The 15,526-nt window shown below is 47.4% G+C and overlaps 1 protein-coding gene across 1 annotated transcript in view; it reads right to left on the bottom strand.

Annotated features, from left to right (window-relative positions):
- Positions 1-15,526, bottom strand: part of LOC119387520 (natural resistance-associated macrophage protein 2) — a 165,115-nt gene that overhangs the window by 104,474 nt on the left and 45,115 nt on the right. The gene's annotated exons all lie outside the window — the stretch shown is intronic.

Below are 15,526 nucleotides of genomic sequence, written 5' to 3'. Positions count from 1 at the left end.
TATTTTGCTTGTCGTTTATGCCGTAATCGATGATCTGTAAGCACTGGATTATTCTATCGTCTCTATAGACTAGCTTTGGTAATATATGCCTCCGGCCTCTTGAGTTACAAGCCGCACGTTTAAGCACACACGCTCTGTGATATGGTAGCTCGGTCTCCTCGTGTCGCCGTGAATGAATGACAGTTCATATAACAACTATGGGGGATGCTTAGAGCTTGGTTGGACCACATAGCAAAACGGCGCGTCGTCTGCTACAGCACTTCCGATTCACGGAACCTTCAAGGCTCAGCTCTTCGCTGCTTCAAGTTGTGTGCGGTTCAGTGTAATCGGGGAGGAGGCAAGATAACTGGTAACAACCGCGTCGCAGAAAGTACGTGTTTTCTCCCCGATTACACTGAACGGCCACTGGGCATCGAACGGGAAGACGTCACTTTGCTATCCACCTCTGAGCGCGCGTATATATGCACTCACGCGAACGCCGCAAAGACAGGTAAGACAGGTAAAATACATGGAACCTATAGCTTCGCTGTTAAAAAGTGCGGAACAGTCCTCTGTAGCTAAGAACGGTTGCGACACTGCACGTTCGCATACATGCACAGCTGAAACCTTGCGAGCATGTTTTTTTTCTGTTCTTTGCTTGCTTACAAGCATGAGTACGCGATAATTAAGCACTCCTTTGTTGGCATGCATTGCGCCTCCTCCTTTCTTGCCGTACATTTCCTCTTACGATCGACGCAAACATGTGCACACATAGACAGAGCCGCACAGGTGAGACAAAAATTGCAAACCGGCATATTATGTGCATTCGCAAGGGCAAACGCGCCTTCGTTTTCCATTATGCAAAACAAGACACGTTCACGGCGATCGCAGTTGTTCTCCGCTGAAGTCCATATTGGGAGACGAGGAGGAACATGCGGAGGAGGAATCGTTATTCAAGCAACTCGCGTGTGAGATGGGATGACCTCGGCACAACTACACGCGTCGGTCGACAGCCGATAGGCGTATTGGGTTTGCCTATGGCGCATACGACGCAACACGCGGAGATCGGGGTACCGCCTTTGCGGCAAACACATGCATTGCTATAGCGCGTGGGGGTAGGATGTGCCGGTGTCGTGAAACGCGCCAACGACTATTTTCCTTTATTAATTTATTAATGCTTATTTACTTTATATATTCAGTTTTCTGCCTCGATATCCAATTAAACTGCTACAATCAATCAATCAACTAGTGGAATCTAAGCAAACTGCAAGAAAACACACAGTTCCTTATGCATTTGCCTAAGACGACTCGAAGGCGAAATCCATCTTCTTTTTTCTTCTCCATAGTTTGTCTCTATGACGTCACGTTATGTGATGTCACAGAGACAAATTATGGAAGCACGTGACACCATGATGACGTCATATGGTGACCTCATCGCGTGGTGATGATTTTTTGCAACACTCGTGCTGACACCGACGGTCAGTTTTCACGTTTGATGAGGCACCTAAGGCTTTCGCCTTAAAAACTACGAGTAACAAACCGTGCAGCACTCCTGTATGGTATAAGCAAAGGCGTGCAGTATGATGTGCTTTACCGAACCACAGTGCGATTACCTAATTGTCACCTTATTTGTAGTGCAATCACCGGATATACGGTTAATTTAGGCGCGTGAACATCCATGACCTCGGTCATATAGGTACACACGAAGCAACCGCCGGCTTGCGGTTGATATTGTGCGATTCTTTCCATCTTTCTGAACGGAATATTTCGCATCGAGGAATCTACACACACACAAAAAAAGAAAAAGGTATTAACACGATAGCGTTAAAGAGCTCGTTTCGCAGAAATTCCGGCGTCGTTGGTTGCGAGCGAAAAATCAGCGTTGTCCGTGAACGAAAAATCGAGAAAGATGCGAATAAAATAAATAATAAAAATCTTCAGTATACGAGTGAGAATCGAACCCAGGCCGTCTACGGAGCAGGTGTTCTACCACAGAGCAATGCCATTGCTTCAATCTACTTCAGAAAAAAGCGCCAGGTGTCAAACGATGTGAACGAGCGGGTGTTTTAAAGGCCCACCCATTACAAAGCGCCCAGACATATTTAATCATCATAAGCAGCAAAAGTATCAACAAAGTGAGCAGCCGCGTAGGTTCGCGTTGCCTTACGGACGCTTTGTGGGCCATTCGCTTATTCGCGAAAGGAAGAATTGTGGCGTAGTGGGCACTTCGCAACTGCACTTGCAGTAGGCATTCTAGTATATGTAATTTGAAACGGTCAATGTTACGCGCACAGACGTTCGTTTCCTTGCGGCGCGGTTGAGGTATCCACCGAGAACCGAAGACAGGCTAAGTAATTTAGGCGATGCGCGCAGGGCCCGATTAAGCTATCGCATGAAATTTAGTTACGCCAGTTTCATGCGAGCAGCGTACAGCACGTCTAGAAGAAATTCAGCCAGCAATTGGGGATATTTTGGCTTGTGGCAAGGGGGGAAGGGGAGTGGCGAGCGCTCGTTTTACACCAGGAAGACTTTACTCTTAGGGAACGCAGGCAAGCGAATAACATGTTTTGGTATTTATTTGACATGCACGAAATAAAAATGCATAAGTTAGGAACCCGCAACGTTCGCGTAATGTGGTTCGGTCCCCATCGGCGGCGAGTTGCTTTAAGTGCGGAGCACTTTAGGGGCCCGGGCTGTCGTATGCTGTCTTCGCTTGGCACAACGCAGGTAAAACCACGTATAACATAGCCATAGCCATCTGTAGCATATTGAGCGCGCGCTCGTGCCAAGGAGAAGTCTTCTTATACTCCTGTTCTTCGAGCGCCTTGATGATGATATTAAGTGCGGAGCAATTTAGGGACCCGGGCTGTCGTATGCTATCGTCGCTTGGCGTAACGAAGGCAAAACCACGTATAAAATAGAACAAAAAGAGGAAGCAAGCAGGAAATAGAGAGAGAGAGAGAGAAAGAGAAAAAAATAGAAATAGAGAGAGAAAAAAAAAGACAGAATAGAACTGGAAAGAAGAGAAGAAAGAGAGAACTGAAGAGAAACAAAGAAGGCTGCCCAGCTCCGCACTTCCTTCAGGCTTGGCACCAGTAATGCGAAGCTGTCTTAATTGCGGCACTTCCACGAAAAAAAAATAAAACTGAAGATGACGCTCCAATGCCTTCATTAAAGTAGTGTCAAACAAAAAAAAACGGACCTCTCGATCGATCACCCTTCTTTTCAAGCATGACACCGAGTGTTCGTTTCATATGTTCGCGCCGTAGAAAAGACAAGTGTCCGCAGATAAGCCGCACACGATTCTCGTTTCTTGCCGTCCGTTCAATGCCTGAATCGTCAAGGCGCGTTGCGCCGCGAAAGGCGGTGACTGGGTCGGTCACGTGACAGAACGTGACCAATCGGCGCGAACAGAGGCGCGTCGCGCAAGTAGCCGTGCTCTTCCATTCCAGGGTTATTTTTTTCCCGCAGCGCCCCCTGTCCGTCCGAGCGCCTGCGCGAGAGTCCGTCCGCGCTTGATTTTTGCCGCTGGGAGTGTCGGATGCGCGAACGACGAGACGCCGCCCGAGCCGCGTACTGTGTGTTAACGTGCGCGACGGCTCGCGGGCCCTGTGAGCAGCATTGATGCGGACCGCCGCCCGCGGGCACCCACACCCGAGGAGCCGGCAAAACACGCCTCGCCCCGACTGACAAGCATCCGCCATTGCGCCGCCGAGCCACTCTGCGGCGCCCGCCTCGGAACAGGCCATCCGTCACCACCTGCGGATCTCGGGTACGACAGCTTGCTCTTCTTCACTCTACAGCACGCTCCGTCGGGGCATTGTTGCATGACGGCCCGAAGACAAGCGCGCGATTTGCACGGCGCATCGGTGTGTGCGTGTGTGTGTGTGTGCGCGCGCGCGTCATTTTCATTTTTTTTCCCCCGGGAAGAGAGCAGCAGCAGACCGCGGTCCGGCAGCAGCCGCGGCTTTTGCTACGATATTTTTTTTTTTTCGTTTCATCGCGCGGTAATCAAGCAGTAGGCCGGCCCCAAGGCCGGCGCTTTAAACGGATGTAACCTTCGACTCCTCTGCAACAACAACGTGCCGCTAGACCGGCAATTTATGCCCCTCCTCCTTTTGAGCGTTGCGGGGTGAGGCTTGGGACCGGAACCATTTGACGGCAGAGCGCGTGCGTCACTACTAGCGAGTCCTTCTTTTTTTCGAAGACCTCGTCGGAGCGGCACACGTTAGCGCTGCATCTTGTGTAGCCTAGAAGCCTTCAGTGGGGTTTGCGACGCCTTCCGAGGACACTGGCGGAAACGAAGCGATCCCTACGTCCTACGCCCGGCGAGCTGTCGAAGAGAACACGTATCCCGAGCCGATGAAGCCTTGGTGCTGCTAGACATGTCAAAATGCCGGTTGTATGAATGGACGAAAAAAATTGCTTGGTGCACTCGGCAAGGTAAACTCTCAATTTCCTCCATAACTCTCACTAGGCTCTCGGAGCACGTCTTCGTGATTTCCCCGAAGTTCGAAAATAATTAGCTATGGCAAACGATGACATATGGCTAGCGCGGATATTTTGTTATGTTTCCGTGATACACGTTACACATCCTGCGTAAGCGATAATAACGTCAACTTAAGCGTGGATGTGGAATATCGAATGATCGAATTTTTGTGTTTAGGCCCCGAGTTCTGCTTGATTTCCCGAGAAACGCGGAGCCTGCATTGCGGAGAAACATTTGGATCTCACGGGAGAGGAGCGTCGCTTTAAAACTGCGTTTGCTGCTTATTCTGAACGAAGTCGCCCTTCGCAACCACTTTTATAAGGTCATAAGTTGTACTTTACACATATCACTGTACTGATTAAAAAGAAAATGTTCTTAAAGATATGCCTTACCTTTATGCATTTCTGCTTATCAGGAAGTTGAAGAGCGTAAGTGCTCCGTTCACTTCGATAACAAGATAATTGTGCGTCTCCATTATTGAATCAATGCCAGCGAACGGTTTTTGACAAGTCATTGCGGGAAAATAGAGTGTGGTGATTTTTCACGGAGCTCCGCAAAAACGTGTGCCGCACGGATATATTTGCCGAGCCTAGTTTTCTGAGCAATCACTATCGAATATCAGCCGTGTAGTTGCTCGTCGAAGGCACGCAATATTCTGTGCAACAATTACTCAGCCGGCGAAGCCATTGTTCGTTTCTTTCAATGAAGTGAAAGTACTATTGTCGCTTCTTAACAATGGCTTATTGGATTTTCGCGCTCGACAGCCCAAAGCCTGGGCTATTCTTGGAATGATTACTGCGCCGTGATTTAGCGCCTCTAAGCAGAAAAAGGAGGAAAAAAAAAAGCTCCTACAGCTTTGTAGCAGGCCGTCAGTGAACGAGCTCGATGGCTCGCAAAGAAAAAAAAGAAAGCTTCAAATTAAAGGAAGTCACTTGCCATTAACGTCGCAAAACTTATCGCGGGCATGGGAGCGATTTTCTTTTTTCTTTGTTTTCCATGCGAACTGCGCACGGAAATTGGATGACATTTGTGAGAACACCCTTGGTGGAATGTGTAGAAAACGAAGGGCGAACCTGCAGAACAAGAATATTTCCTGTTCGCATTTCGCTGTATCCTTTATTTCTTCCTTTATTTGAGCATGGCGAGATTGTTTCACGTTCGGTCGCTCTTTGTGCGCCGTCGCGAGTGTTGTGTTTCGGATCGGGTGCTGCTTCTCCAATGGCTGACGTCACGAGTATCCTTGAAACGATATTCCTGCACGTGCTACGAACTCGGAATGAAAACAGTCGTGGACTGCCAAGAATCTCCGCGTTCCGTCTATGCTCGCTCATACCAGCACGTCCAGGTGTCAAGGAGATAGAGAGTGAAAAGGAAAACATTCATCTAAAAAGGCAGCCAACAGGGGCACTCTTATCACTGGCGTTTTATCTCGATTTATATACGAGAAAGCGAAAGTGCATTTCTGTTGATGCGTAAACGTCGTCATAATAAACGTCCAGTGCAGGACGAAGACCTCTGCCAACGACCTCCAATCGCCTCTGCCTTGCGCGAGCTGATTGCATTTTATGGCATCCTAATTTCATCGTCCAACCCGCTGCCGTCCGCGGCGGCGCTTCCCATCCCTTGGTATCCATGCTGTCACACTAAAGCTGCCGTGTGTCCACATTACGTGGCCTGCTTTCTCTTAATGTCAACTGCGATATCAGCTACCACTGCTTATTCTCTGATGCACGGTGATGCGATCCTCCTTCTCATTGTTATGCATAACACTTTACGTCTGTGAACACTCCGAGATATTTGATTTATCTTTCAGGACAGAGGTGTCGTGACATCGCTGTTTAATATGCTCGGGAGTAATTCTCTTTTTGTTTGGTGAAAGATGGAATTCGAAGAGAGGTCTGTGATGCAGACTTGTACGCAATTACACTTAATTCATTCCTCTTAATTATGTTTCTTGACGGTTTCGTACTTAATCACTTGCTCGCCTTACTCGGTAATGCGTACTGTAAATAAATTACTTTTGACTAATCAGTTACATGTAATTAGTTCCTTTATTGATGAGAAGGTATAACGGCGACGTAGGTTTAAGCCATTAGATTTGGTGGGAAACTACAGTGAAACGCCGGTCATATATGGTGCCACGAGCTGCCTTCCACCGCCGCTAGGCACGTAGGCAAGGCCCCCCCCCCCCCCCCCGAAATTCGTCTAGCCTTTTATGTTCCCGGGCAACTTTCTTTTTCTTTTTGCCATGAAAAGACTTTCTTTCGAATAATTAGGCCTTGCCCCCCCCCCCCCCTCGAAAAAAAATCCTGGCTACGTGCCTGGCCGCTACTATGGTATAGTTAGCTAGAAGAAGCTCACTTTAATATATGTGCAGATCGACACCTCTCTCACCACTACAACTTTTTACTTGTCCTGCCGCGGGAATATCTCGCACGTAAAGTGTTCGTTCGTGCCACAACAGTCGATCCATCTCCCTCCAGCGCGCACATCAAGCGGGTTTTTGCGTACGTGCTGCTATTGTTCAAAAAGAAAAGAAAAATAAACGAAGGAAAGATGAGCGACAAAAATTCTGAAAATTTTTCAGCGAAGATCATCAAGGTGTGAATGACTGCGTTACGTTTTATTTACTGAATAAGTTGGGAGGAAAGTAATGTAGAAGTAATCGTCTGCTTTCCAATAACTGCTTACTTTCTTCGGATAGCAATTGGTAACTGTGATCAGTTACGTTACTTGGAGGAAGTAATTGCAATTGTCGGTTATATATCTACATTTCTTTTCTCTAACGTGTACAAGTCTGCTCTGGTGTAGTGTGAAACAAAACCTTGGGAGATCGAGACGAAAACGGTGGTTGTAAGTTTTTTTTTTTACGTCACCGAGGACATGTGAATCCGTCGCCTTCGAGTTACCTACGGATGTTGTGCGCACTATTTTTTTTAAAGGACTTTTACCCTATTTTACACGCATGTATGATCGGTTGTGTCATGCTAAGTACGGTGCATGCACCGGGCGTACAGTCCAAAAGCTGTTTCTACTTTGACGGCTTGACGACTGGTTTATCGAGAAAGTAACACGAACATATATACTCAAGAAACAGTGGTACACCAGCACGCATGACCAAAGTGGCATGATACAACTTCGAGATAGTTTCGATTAGATTTCACCAGAATCATTGCGGTTAATATACATATATTATAGTCAAGGCCACAGACGGAGAGCAACGAAGGGAGAGAGCACTTTACACCGCGATAGCATCGGCTTCGAAGCATTTTCAGTCAGCGCCGTGAGTTGCTTGCCCGCCCTTTTTGTCCTCCGTCTTTGCGTTCTGTTCCCCTTAGAAGTCTGTTTAGACTCTTTGGGGGTTAATTATCTTGTCTTCCTAAGAAGAACGCTGTGTCACGCTGGTACGTTTATTCTCGTGGCCTCAAAGTACAATGCGAGCGTAGCTTTAAGGGAAGGCTCGCTAGACAGATGACGATTGTTGTTAGGGGACAAGAAAAAGCCCCCAAGTGGGCGAAAATTTGTGTTGATGTTGTAGTCTTTTTTTTTTTATGGGAAAGCCGCCTGGGAGCGCTAGTATGAAGTATATCTGCCGTGGGATAATCGTGCAGCGAGACAGTGGCGGGGGTATTCCCATCGCACCATTAGCGACCGTTCCAACCGTCGTGTTCGTGGAGAAAATGTCGCAACGTGGCACCCTCTTGCATCTCGCGAGCACGACGCCTTGAAATGCCAGTTGTACACATCATCGTGCATCTGGTGACACGACTGCACGGTTCTTTAAAAACTTCAGCTTTGTAGAGTTACCTCGCCGCAGTATTCATTAAATATCCATAATTATGGATGCCTGATGTATGCTTTGTACTCAAACATACCATTATTACTTACAAAACTTTGTAATACAGTGATTGTACATTCTACACATAGAAGTGTACACGCTGTGTTTTGTCCACGCTGCCGTGAGTATGCGGCAAACAAGCAGTTTTTAGTTCTTGTGCAAGCGTTCGTTTTTGTAAATGAATGAATAAGAAATTATGATTGACTGATTGATCGATCGATCGGACGATAGGCAACCGGACGCCCCAGGCAATACCTGCAGCGAAGCTTTACTGAGAAAGCTACAAGTGTATCTGGAAGCTTGTTGCTTTCTTAGGGTCATTTCTGAAGGCATGCGATCGTTTATCGCAGTTTTTATGGCCTTAGGCTCTTGGCTGCCGAGCTTTTTTAGTACCAGAGGTAGGAATTTCTTTTGTTAGCACTCACGAGTAAACTTATCACATGGTGCATCGTCAAACCACCAGATGGCTTGGAGTGAAGAATTCGCTAGGTCATCTATACTCATGACTGGGAAACAAAAATAAGAGAAAAAAAAAACCCCGAGGAATCTGTCAATTATCAGCGTGTATAGTACTCAGTAACTAAATAAATTACGACTGCCTGCTTTCGCACCTATCTTCTCAATATTTGTGCAAGAATATTAATGTGCACTGTTTATGAAGACATCCAAGATGCTTAGAAAGGATCTCCCACTTGAATGCTCCGCCTGTTTTAGGCTATGCTTCTCGACTACAACCACTTGCAGGTGATGCAGCTGTAGTCTTCTGATCCTATGTACATACCGTATACAGGGGAGGTCGGTTAGATTCTTTCGCATTAGTACATTGAGCTGCCGTTTCATAGCGAGGCTCACGCTGGCGGATCCGAAGGGGCCCCCTGAGGGCGTGGCAGACGTCTCCCCCTCTATTTTCCTTTTGTTTTTTGCGATGAGAATTTTCGATGAAGGCAAACTAATAAAGTAAACCACACAGAGGAGACATCGGCTATTCGTTCGTCTCTGAGGTCATTTACTGCGACAGCAGCAATCTCACGGTGAAGATGAAGGTTATCACAGCGCTTCCCTAATACCTTCGCGACTGGCGTTCTTCCAAGCCTCGATGAAGTCGACGTCTCGTACCTGGTATTTACGGTACGACCGGATCCTGGAAAGAAGTGCTTGTTTAAAGGCCTCCCGCTATTTCAGCCCCTGTGAAACCCCTCAGGGCACAGCCCGGGGAGCATATATCCGAGGTTAAATATTCTATCGCCTTAATCAGATCGTATTCATCCGCTTGGGGCGCGCGATACGTCGGCGCTTTCGTTAGTAGTTGTTGCTTTGGACCGATTGCACGGTTAAAGCTTGTCTCCGAGGTACAGTCGTGAGCAATATGACAGGGAACACTGCAATTACACTTTAAATGACATTGCGCCTAAACACAGTTGGCAAGCGCAAACGTGTTTGACACTGAATGCCCAAACTGAAAGGTGTCTCTTGCAGTTCAATACGTCACATTCATACCGGTGCAATACAAGTAATCGCTGATTAAAGACGGATTCGGTGTTCCTTCTCATATTGTTCACGACTGTACGTGACTTCGGTTCTTGGGTGTTTTGGTTCTGTATACAACATCGTCGAGGTTGTTCCCAAACGTTCTGGCTAAGAACCGGCCGAACCGGCTACTGGGAATCGTGGAACGCATGAACTCGCTAAACGAAGTGGACAGGGTATTAGACCACGAACGGGACGGAATCCCGATTATCCGATCCAGCATCTGTAATCCAACGCATCTTGATTTGTTTTCCTTGTCCCGCATCCTCTTCTATCTATTGTCTTCCCGCGATTTCGCGACATGCTGCACTTGAGCTCAGAAATCCAATCAAGGAAGCTTAATCAAGAAAGCTTAATCGACCTTGTGTATGGCTACCCAGCAAAACTGTAGTGGTTATGGTGCCCTATACAGCTGACTCGAAGGGTCGCGGGATCGATTCCCGGCCGCGGCGGCTGCATTTCGATGGAGGCGAAATGCTAGAGGCCCGTGTGCTTAGATTTAGGTGCTCGTTAAAGAACACCAGATGGTCAACATTTCCTCCACTACGACGTCCCTCATAATCATATCGCGGTTTTGGGACGTAAAACCCCCAACAGTTGTTATTATTAGCTTGTCTCCTCCTATGACTCGGAAGACGACGCGTTGCGCATGATATATGCATGCTTCCAACGAGGGTGAAAAAGACAAAGCGAATATAAAGATATTGCTTTATGTTGGCTGCTCGTTTGTTTTATCTGAACAAGGCTGCAGCTGAAGAAGCCTTGAAGACAAGTCCGCTTGTCGAAACGTTGGCTCTAGTGACACTCGGTGTTCACCAAGGCTTTCCCCTGAACGTCTGCCTTTTTTAGATTACCTCGTCTACAAGTGCTTAACTGCAAGTATAACGTTTTCTTTCGGGCTATAATAGGTTAAAATACGCCGTCATGCAGAAGCGCTGCTGTCTTCGGCTTTAAGGTGTCGTGGTATTACCTATCTATCTATCTTTCTTTATTTTTTTAAATAGAGCATTATCTTTTGAGTCAGCGTCGCTCGCTCTTGTTGGCAGCGTGCACGAAGTCGTTAAATATTAACGAGAGGATTAAAAGTAAGAAAGAAGGGGATCAGGCAGCGATCTGTCGATGAAGCATCGTTATGGACACTGGCGTCGGCAGGGGGGTGCAAAAGGGGCCCTTGACACTCCCTCCCCCCTCCCTCCAGCCACACCAGAACCTGCCTTTTCTAGCACCGCCCCCCCCCCCCTCCCGCTTGTGATGCAACTCGGGACTGCACCCCCCAAAACTAAATCCTGCGGACGCCCATCTCCGCAGTGTTCGCCGGTGTCGGGAGGTCGTTCCATAGCCGTGGGTGCCAGGGGTTACACAGTAATATAAACGGGTTCCTTGGCGCGGTTTATTAGGACGTCGGGTTAACTGTGCGACGCCGCAGTCGCCATCTGGTCTTCAGACTGCGACTGTCCCGGGTCTCGTCGTAAAAGGGACACCGGGACCGGGGATGATATCGAAGATATATAAGGGGGGGGGGCGACAGTAGACAAAAAATATAATTATAAATAAAAAAAAAACGCGCGAAGGCATTATCGCGGTTCATTCGAGGCGTCCAGGTTGCGGCCTTCGCGCTGTTCATGATGTGCCCTCTGACGGTCTATTGGCCGCGCGTCTTTTTTCTCTGCGAGTGCATCGATCCAACGGAGCGCGCCGTTATTATCTTCGGAGTCCCACGTCGCGGACGACTAGCTGTTCTCTCTCTCTCTCTCTCTCTCTCTCTCACACACACACACATTTTATCCGTCCGTTTGTCACGTTTCTCATTGGCTTCGGCGGGAAAATACGTCAAGAAAAATGATAGCTGTACATATATAGTATATGTCGATAACGAACAGTTATCTATATAGCTTGTTGTCGGGCGTATCCCGGGACGTCAATCTACAGTAAACTGTCGACACATTTCGGTAAACGCACAGCGATTGCGCACCGACTGATTGGGAACGCTTTCATCATGACGTGAGATTTACTTCTCGTCGTTTCGGTTTACTGCGCTGGTATTTCGCGCAAGAGGAAAGGGACTCGACATTTTCATTGTTTCTTACGCGAAGTTCATTTCAAGTCTTTTTGCACTAACAATTTTACATTGTTTTAGAGCGCACCTCTTAGGTGCTCGTTCCTGCGTTGAGCGGGTTGCCGTCGCCGTCGTAACCGAGAGAAATGAGAAGTAGCCAATAGACATGAAAAAAAATAATAAAATGAGAAAAAAAATACCCAGGATCGAATGGGATTTGAACCCGGGCCCTCTGCGTGGCAGTCGGGTATTCTACCACAGAGCCACGCTGATACAAAAAGACCCTGTACAGGCGTCATGTCGAGCAAGGAATCGCGTTAACCTATGCAATATAGCGTGGCAGAAGAGTAAAATAACAACCAGTCATCGCACAATGCTAATTGCGCAACGAGTATGTGGTTTAATGCTTCCCACCCACTGCAATGTGCTCAGCCATAATTCTTCATCGTCATCAGCCACATGCAGTATCAACAAAGTGCACATAATAATTAGGAGATGTGTAGCGGGTCCCTCGCTTATCCGCAGAAAGACGAATAATGGCGTAGTGGGTGCTGTCCTACTTCACAAAAATTATGATTTGTGGCGTAGTCGATACCTTGCGGAAAGCTAGAACTTCAAACACAGTTGGCCTTGCCCCAACACGAAGCTGCGCTCAGAATTCGCATTAGGCAGTATCGTAATCGTCGGTGATTCTTTTTTTCTCCTTCACATTACCTTAATAAACGTTAGTTAAAACCGCTAGCTACGACCAGGCTCTGGAGCTAGGGAAGCATAGGATAAATTTCATCTCAATACAAATAAAGTATTACTATTTATTATGGAATAAAAATAGCGAAAGAAACAGAAACGCTAATTTAGAATGGAAGAAAATACATGTATACTTGGAGCAAACCCTTATGCTCGGCGCTTGGTTCTAATCTCGTGCCAATTTAGTTCTGTTATCGCCCATTTTCATTTTTATTATCTTCATTACGTCTGTATATATCGGAAAAATCAATTTAAGAGAAAAGTTTATTTCTCTTGCGCTTTTCGTAGCTATTGGTTTCGTGTGGTTGCACTAAAATAAAACAAACAGGCGGCGGGGAGGGGCGTGTAGTGGTTATTGTTAGGAGAAAAATGTATAGTACGTGCCTAGAAGACGCGCGCAACAGGCGACGCACCGCGGTGGTGCAAAAGGTGAGAAGAGAACAAAACATATTTACGGTATACTAAGAGTATGCTAAGAGGAAAGGAGAGCCTAGGAAAGGCCCCCTGGACCGGCGTCCATTTATGGCTCTGCCTTTGGGATGAATCCAGGGACGTTTCGGTGCCCCTCTGTATCACGTCCCGGCGGACTTTGGGATGCCCATCGCGAAGGAAGCCGTCCCGCATATATTGGTTGGGGAGCGGGTAAAGGGTAACCGCTAAGGGGAGGGAATACGTCGGCAGTGCACTCTTAAAGGCCCGAACACACGTACGCGTTGCCGCGCGTCAACGCGTGACTTTGACGCGGCGTCGCGCCCTCTCCCTATGGAGAGGAAGGGCGCGCAGCTTCGCGTAGCCGCGCGCCCTCTCTCCCCATAGGGAAAGGGCGCGACGCCGCGTCAAAAAGTCACGCGTTGACGCGCTGCAACGCGTACGTGTGTTCGGGCCTTTATGTTGTGACGTCGAATATTGCGGGCGAGCAGCCACGTCCTGGACAAGAATCTGATGCTTAACGGCCCTGGTGGAACTTTCTACGCGGATTCCTTGTCGAAAGGTATACGTTAATTCCAGGGTTCTGACACGTTTTTTTTTTTTTTTTTTTTCGTCAGTGGGAAGGCCAAGCCCTCGAGAGCTAGAAAATATACCGGCAAGCGTGAGTGCGCCCTGAAAAAATTAGTTACAACATGTTTTTAACGTGCTCGCGTAAGATATATCATGACGTTTCGTCGGCCGCTCCGCTCCGTGGCTCCGTTGGTGACGCTCCAGCGACCATTTTGCATGCTTTGGTACCTGACATCATCACAACTATCCGTGAAGTCACCAGAATTGACAGTGTAGCCTGACGTCACGCTAATGTCGATGTCAGTAGGTGCGCCACGCGAAAATTTACTTTAATAAAAATAAGTTGTCAGCATTTCCTGAGCGTCCAGCTATGTTCGCCCATTTCTGGTATCTCCGCCTTCCTCCGTACCTGGTTTGCAGGCAAACAAATAAGGATTTGCATAAATTGGTTGGCAAGGAAACGATAACGTGCATACAGATCAATCTCCGCTCGACAGGTGAGCGAGATCGGCATAGGAGAAAAAAATCGATAAACGGCAGTGCCATTTTTTTTTTTTTTCTGCGACTTGAAATGCGAAGGTCGCAGTCAGAAGCGGAGGTTGTTGCTCTAAGCAAAGGCGACAGCGACCACGATGTTGACATTTCAGTCGGCCAGGATTCGGCGCAGTGAACCGCGGTGCGGTACCATTGTGCGTCGTGTTTTCATTCCCTGTCATCTTTTTTTTTTTTCTCCTTTATACTTTTGCTGTCACAAACCTTGTCATTATATGCGTCTTTTTCGGCAGGCTTCGAGACTGGGAGGAAAAAAAAAATGCCGTTAAATATGCAGAAGTATAGCGCGGCGTGTCGTAGTCTGCGGGAACGTGCTTGGTCATCTGAGGGGAAAAGCTAAATATGAGTATTAAGTTAAGCTGACTCGGTAAATTAAGTTATGCGCTTCCGCTGGAATAACAAAAAGCTTCGCTGTTTTGCCATGCAGCGAATGCTAGAGGAAAGCCGAAAAAGAAAAAAAAGAACATAAACTAAACACGACCGCGCGCTGTGTCGCTGCGACGTTCCCTCGTCAGATATGTGCGACGTTAAAGATGTTTGACGGCGTCTTATCGAGTTTGTTTAATTGATAAAAGAATGCACAAGTATAGGGGACGTTCCTTTTATTTATTTTTATTTTTTTGCTCTACGAGAAACTGTTCGAGATAGTACACTGCATTTTGTGACGTCGCAATAAACAATCTATTCAGCTGCAAAATTCGGAATTCGGAAGAAAAAAAGGCATCGAAAGTTCTTCCGCTACAGCACGGGGACGTCTGCAAGGTTTTATACCAGGAGTCGCTTTAGCATTCGCTACAGCCTGTCGTATAGCGTTAAAGTCGAATCACAACATTCTGATTTATATCTAATTCTGGTTTATGAAAGCTCTCCGACCTTTGTCCGCTGCCTGTACTTACTGCTTGCGACTTTACGGAGTGCTACAAATTCTATATACTCGCGATGCATCAAGTACAGCATACGCGTCTCTAGAAACCGCACTGGTTATTTCGTGCACTGTATAGTAGTCGCCAGCAAAACTTCGCAAGAATGCAAGTTCGAAGTCCCACACCAGGGGCGTTGCCAGAAATTTCTTTTTCGGGGCAGGGGGTGGGTTGAACCACCTGTGATGCATGCTCGTGCGTGCGTTTGAAGTCGCTGTAGTCACGTTACAACGTTTGCGATATAACGCGTAACGAGCACTGCACCTCCTGGACCAACATAACCATGTCGTCGATTGCAACTATTTTAATGCTATTACATTTCACAAAGCGGCCCCGGAGTTCATGCGAATGCGAGAATGGGGAGCTGGGAAAGAGTTTGGTATTTGTTCTCTATTGCGCCTGCCCAATGCATCGTCAGC

This window comes from Rhipicephalus sanguineus, chromosome 3 (genome assembly GCF_013339695.2).
Source record: "Rhipicephalus sanguineus isolate Rsan-2018 chromosome 3, BIME_Rsan_1.4, whole genome shotgun sequence".
Taxonomy (NCBI): Eukaryota; Metazoa; Arthropoda; class Arachnida; order Ixodida; family Ixodidae; genus Rhipicephalus; species Rhipicephalus sanguineus.
This window is presented reverse-complemented; position numbering and strand designations above follow the sequence as displayed.